This window comes from Coregonus lavaretus, assembly GCF_964263955.1.
Source record: "Coregonus lavaretus genome assembly, contig: HAP1_SCAFFOLD_2242, whole genome shotgun sequence".
In the NCBI taxonomy this organism is placed as follows: Eukaryota; Metazoa; Chordata; class Actinopteri; order Salmoniformes; family Salmonidae; genus Coregonus; species Coregonus lavaretus.
The window spans coordinates 50,998-57,500 of NW_028160757.1; positions in this window are offsets into that span (position 1 = coordinate 50,998).

The window sequence follows — 6,503 nt, forward strand, 5'->3', positions numbered from 1 at the left end:
ACCTGGTCAAGACCTACAGGAAACGTATGATCTCTGTAATTGCAAACAAAGGTTTCTGTACCAAATATTAAGTTCTGCTTTTCTGATGTATCAAATACTTATGTCATGCAATAAAATGCAAATTAATTACTTAAAAATCATACAATGTGATTTTCTGGATTTTTGTTTTAGATTCCGTCTCTCACAGTTGAAGTGTACCTATGATAAAAATTACAGACCTCTACAAGCTTTGTAAGTAGGAAAACCTGCAAAATCGGCAGTGTATCAAATACTTGTTCTCCCCACTGTATGTGTCCTCTGGTTTCCCCTGATTAGTATGTGTATATATGTGTCCTCTGGTTCCCATTCCCCCTGATTACTATGTATATATATGTGTCCTCTGGTTCCCATTCCCCCTGATTAGTATGTGTATATATGTGTCCTCTGGTTCCCATTCCCCCTGATTACTATGTGTATATATGTGTCCCCTGGTTCCCCCTGATTACTATGTGTATATATGTGTCCTCTGGTTCCCATTTCCCCTGATTACTATGTGTATATATGTGTCCTCTGGTTCCCATTCCCCCTGATTACTATGTGTATATATGTGTCCTCTGGTTCCCATTCCCCCTGATTAGTATATGTATATATGTGTCCTCTGGTTCCCATTCCCCCTGATTAGTATGTGTATATATGTGTCCCCTGGTTCCCTTTCCCCCTGATTACTATGTGTATATATGTGTCCTCTGGGTCCCATTTCCCCCTGATTAGTATGTGTATATATGTGTCCTCTGGTTCCCATTCCCCCTGATTAGTATGTGTATATATGTGTCCTCTGGTTCCCATTCCCCCTGATTACTATGTGTATATATGTGTTCTCTGGTTCCCATTCCCCCTGGTTAGTATGTGTATATATGTGTCCTCTGGTTCCCATTCCCCCTGATTAGTATGTGTATATATATGTCCCCTGGTTCCCATTCCCCCCCTGATTACTATGTGTATATATGTGTCCTCTGTTCCCATTCCCCCTGGTTACTATGTGTATATATGTGTCCCCTGGTTCCCATTTCCCCTGATTACTATGTGTATATATGTGTCCTCTGGTTCCCATTCCCCCTGGTTAGTATGTGTATATATGTGTCCTCTGAATCCCATTCCCCCTGATTACTATGTGTATATATGTGTCCTCTGGTTCCCCCTGATTACTATGTGTATATATGTGCCCCCTGGTTCCCATTCCCCCTGATTAGTATGTGTATATATTTGTCCAATGGTTCCCTTTCCCCCTGATTACTATGTGTATATATGTGTCCTCTGGTTCCCATTCCCCCTGATTAGTATGTGTGTATATGTGTCCTCTGGTTCCCATTTCCCCCTGATTAGTATGTGTATATATGTGTCCTCTGGTTCCCATTCCCCCTGATTAGTATGTGTATATATGTGTCCTCTGGTTCCCATTCCCCCTGATTACTATGTGTATATATGTGTCCTCTGTTCCCCATTCCCCCTGATTAGTATGTGTATATATGTGTCCTCTGGTTCCCATTTCCCCCTGGTTAGTATGTGTATATATGTGTCCTCTGGTTCCCATTCCCCCTGATTAGTAAGTGTATATATGTCTCCTCTGGTTCCCCCTGATTAGTATGTGTATATATGTGTCCTCTGGTTCCCATTTCCCCTGATTACTATGTGTATATATGTGTCCTCTGGTTCCCATTCCCCCTGATTACTATGTGTATATATGTGTCCCCTGGTTCCCATTCCCCCTGATTAGTATGTGTATATATGTGTCCTCTGGTTCCCCCTGATTACTATGTGTATATATGTGTCATCTGGTTCCCATTCCCCCTGATTACTATGTGTATATATGTGTCATCTGGTTCCCATTCCCCCTGATTACTATGTTTATATATGTGTCCTCTGGTTCCCATTCCCCCTGATTACTATGTGTATATATGTGTCCCCTGGTTCCCCCTGATTACTATGTGTATATATGTGTCCCCTGGTTCCCCCTGATTACTATGTGTATATATGTGTCCTCTGGTTCCTATTCCCCCAGATTAGTATGTGTATATATGTGTCCTCTGGTTCCCCCTGATTACTATGTGTATATATGTGTCCTCTGGTTCCTATTCCCCCAGATTAGTATGTGTATATATGTGCCCTCTGGTTCCCATTCCCCCTGATTAGTATGTGTATATATGTGCCCTCTGGCTCCCATTCCCCCTGATTAGTATGTGTATATATGTGTCCCCTGTTCCCCCTGATTACTATGTGTATATATGTGTCCCCTGGTTCCCCCTGATTACTATGTGTATATATGTGTCCTCTGGTTCCCATTCCCCCTGATTAGTATGTGTATATATGTGCCCTCTGGTTCCCATTCCCCCTGATTATTATGTGTATATATGTGTCCTCTGGTTCCCATTCCCCCTGATTACTATGTGTATATATGTGTCATCTGGTTCCCATTCCCCCTGATTACTATGTGTATATATGTGTCATCTGGTTCCCATTCCCCCTGATTACTATGTTTATATATGTGTCCTCTGGTTCCCCCTGATTACTATGTGTATATATGTGTCCCCTGGTTCCCATTCCCCCTGATTACTATGTGTATATATGTGTCCTCTGGTTCCCATTCCCCCTGATTACTATGTGTATATATGTGTCCTCTGGTTCCCATTTCCCCTGATTAGTATGTGTATATATATGTCCTCTGGTTCCCATTCCCCCTGATTACTATGTGTATATATGTGTCCTCTGGTTCCCCCTGATTACTATGTGTATATATGTGTCCCCTGGTTCCCATTCCCCCTGATTACTATGTGTATATATGTGTCCCCTGGTTCCCCCTGATTACTATGTGTATATATGTGTCCCCTGGTTCCCCCTGATTACTATGTGTATATATGTGTCCTCTGGTTCCCATTTCCCCCTGATTACTATGTGTATATATGTGTCCTCTGGTTCCCCCTGATTACTATGTGTATATATGTGTCCTCTGGTTCCCCCTGATTACTATGTGTATAGATGTGTCCTCTGGTTCCCATTCCCCCTGGTTAGTATGTGTATATATGTGTCCTCTGGTTCCCATTCCCCCTGATTACTATGTGTATATATGTGTCCTCTGGTTCCCATTCCCCCTGATTACTATGTGTATATATGTGTCCTCTGGTTCCCCCTGATTACTATGTGTATATATGTGTCCTCTGGTTCCCATTTCCCCCTGATTACTATGTGTATAGATGTGTCCTCTGGTTCCCCCTGATTACTATGTGTATATATGTGTCCCCTGGTTCCCCCTGATTACTATGTGTATAGATGTGTCCTCTGGTTCCCCCTGATTACTATGTGTATATATGTGTCCTCTGGTTCCCATTTCCCCCTGATTACTATGTGTATATATGTGTCCTCTGGTTCCCATTCCCCCTGATTACTATGTGTATATATGTGTCCTCTGGTTCCCATTCCCCCTGATTAGTATGTGTATATATGTGTCCTCTGGTTCCCATTCCCCCTGGTTAGTATGTGTATATATGTGTCCTCTGGTTCCCATTCCCCCTGATTACTATGTGTATATATGTGTCCTCTGGTTCCCATTCCCCCTGATTACTATGTGTATATATGTGTCCTCTGGTTCCCCCTGATTACTATGTGTATATATGTGTCCTCTGCTTCCCCCTGATTACTATGTGTATATATGTGTCCTCTGGTTCCCATTCCCCCTGGTTAGTATGTGTATATATGTGTCCTCTGGTTCCCATTCCCCCTGATTAGTATGTGTATATATGTGCCCTCTGTTCCCCATTGTCCTTGTCCATTACTCTCCCATGTCCGTTGGTCTCGTGAGTACCGTGAGTACCGTGAGTACCGTGCATTGTGCTCGTTTTGTTTACACCTCTCTGTTGTTTGTGTTGGGATGGAGTAAATAAAACCCCTAATACGTATTCCTGCGCCTGTCTTCAAATCATTATACAACGTGATAACAACAAACAGTAAGTCTTCATGTTATTTACATTAAAACATTAACACACACACATATATATATATATATTATATACAGCTATGGAAAAAATTAAGAGACCACTGCACATTTTTCTTAAATCAGCATCTCTACATGTATGACAGCCATTCCATTCCAGTGTCTGTTGAATTCCAACACAAGCACACCTCATTCTACTGAATTAGGTACTGATTAGGTGATCACCTGAACCAAATCTTATTTAACGAGGAAAAGTATAAAAACCACTGCTGTGGTCATCACAATCCTCTTGCAATAGGACCAGCTGGATGGCAAAAACAGTGCTAATAGTACCTCAAAAGTAAATTTAATCAAAAAATAACTATTGACCATGCCAAAAGAGTTGAAAAGGAACGTTTTGAGTGAGGAAAAGAAGGGTTCAATTCTGGCTTTACTGGCAGAGGGATACAGTGAGCGTCAGGTTGCTTCCATCCTTAACATGTCAAAGAAGGTCAAGCAGCAGACATTGGGGACAACAAAGCTACAGACCGGCAGAGGGCGAAAACGACTCTACTGACCGGGATGAACGCCAACTCATTCGAATGTCACTCAACAACCGTAGGATGACATCAAGTGACCTACAAAAAGAATGGCAAACGGCAGCTGAGGTGAAGTGCACGGCGAGGACGGTTCGAAACAGGCTCCTAGGGGTAAGGGCTGAAGTTGTGCAAAGCTAGAAAAAAGCCCTTCATCAATGAGAAGCAAAGAAGAGCCAGGCTGAGGTTTGCAAAATACCATTAGGATTGGACCGTAGAGGACTGGAGTAAGGTCATCTTCTCTGATGAGTCCAATTTTCAGCTTTGCCCAACACCTGGTCGTCTAATGGTTAGACGGAGACCTGGAGAGGCCTACAAGCCACAGTGTCTCGCACCCACTGTGAAATTTGGTGGAGGATCGGTGATGATCTGGGGGTCCTTCAGCAAGGCTGGAATCGGGCAGATTTGTCTTTGTGAAGGACGCATGAATCAAGCCCTGGAAGGTTGTCCTGGAAGAAAACTTGCTTCCTTTTGCTCTGACATTGTTCCCCAACTCTGAGGATTGGTTTTTCCAGCAGGACAATGCGCCATGCCACACAGCCAGGTCAATCAAGGTGTGGATGGAGGACCACCAGATCAAGACCCTGTCATGGCCAGCCCAATCTCCAGACCTGAACCCCATTGAAAACTTCTGGAATGTGATCAAGAGGAAGATGGATGGTCACAAGCCATCAAACAAAGCCGAGCTGCTTGAATTTTTTGCGCCAGGAGTGGCATAAAGTCACCCAACATCAATGTGAAAGACTGGTGGAGAGCATGCCAAGACGCATGAAAGCTGTGATTGAAAATCAGGGTTATTCCACCAAATTAAAACATTAGTATTGTATTGTTTAAAAATGACATTAACTTATTTTCTTTGCATTATTCGAGGTCTGACAACACTGCATCTTTTTTTGTTATTTTGACCAGTTGTCCTTTTCTGCTAATAAATGCTCTAAATGACAATATTTTTATTTGGAATTTGGGAGAAATGTTGTCAGTAGTTTATAGAATAAAACAAAAATGTTTCTTTACCCAAACACATACCTATAAATAGTAAAACCAGAGAAACTGATAATTTTGCAGTGGTCTCTTAATTTTTTTCTTAATCCGCAGCTATATATACTGTTCATGGTTCTAACCACGAGTCTATATATATGTACAGTACCAGTCAAAAGTTTGGACACACCTACTCATTCAAGGGTTTTTCTTAATTTTCACTATTTTTTACATTGTAGAATAATAGTGAAGACATCAAAACAATGAAATAACACATGGAATCATGTAGTAACCAAAACAGTATCAAACAAATCAAAATATATTTTTGAGATTCTTCAAATAGCCACCCTTTACCTTGATGACAGCTTTGCACACTCTTGGCATTATCTCAACCAGCTTCATGAGGAATGCTTTTCCGACAGTCTTGAAGGAGTTCCCACATATGCTGAGCACTTGTTGGCTGCTTTCCCTTCACTCTGCCGTCCGACTCATCCCAAACCATCTCAATTGGGTTGAGGTTGGGGGATTGTAGAGGCCAGGTCATCTGATGCAGCACTCCATCACTCTCCTTCTTGGTAAAATAGCCCTTACACAGCCTGGAGGTGTGTTGGGTCATTGTCCTGTTGAAAAACCTGGAGGTGTGTTGGGTCATTGTCCTGTTGAAAAAATAATGATAGTCCCACTAAGCCCAAACCAAATGGGATGGCGTATCGCTGCAGAATGCTGTGGTAGCCATGTTGGTTAAGTGTGCCTTGAATTCTAAATAAATCACAGACAGTGTCACCAACAAAGCACCCCCACACCATAGCACCTCCTCCTCCATGCTTTACGGTGGGAAATACACATGCGGAGATCATCCGTTCACCCACACCGCGTCTCACAAAGACACGGCGGTTGGAACCAAAAATCTCAAATTTAGACTCCAGAGCAAAGGACAAATTTCCACCGGTCTAATGTCCATTGCTCGTGTTTCTTGGCCCAAGCAA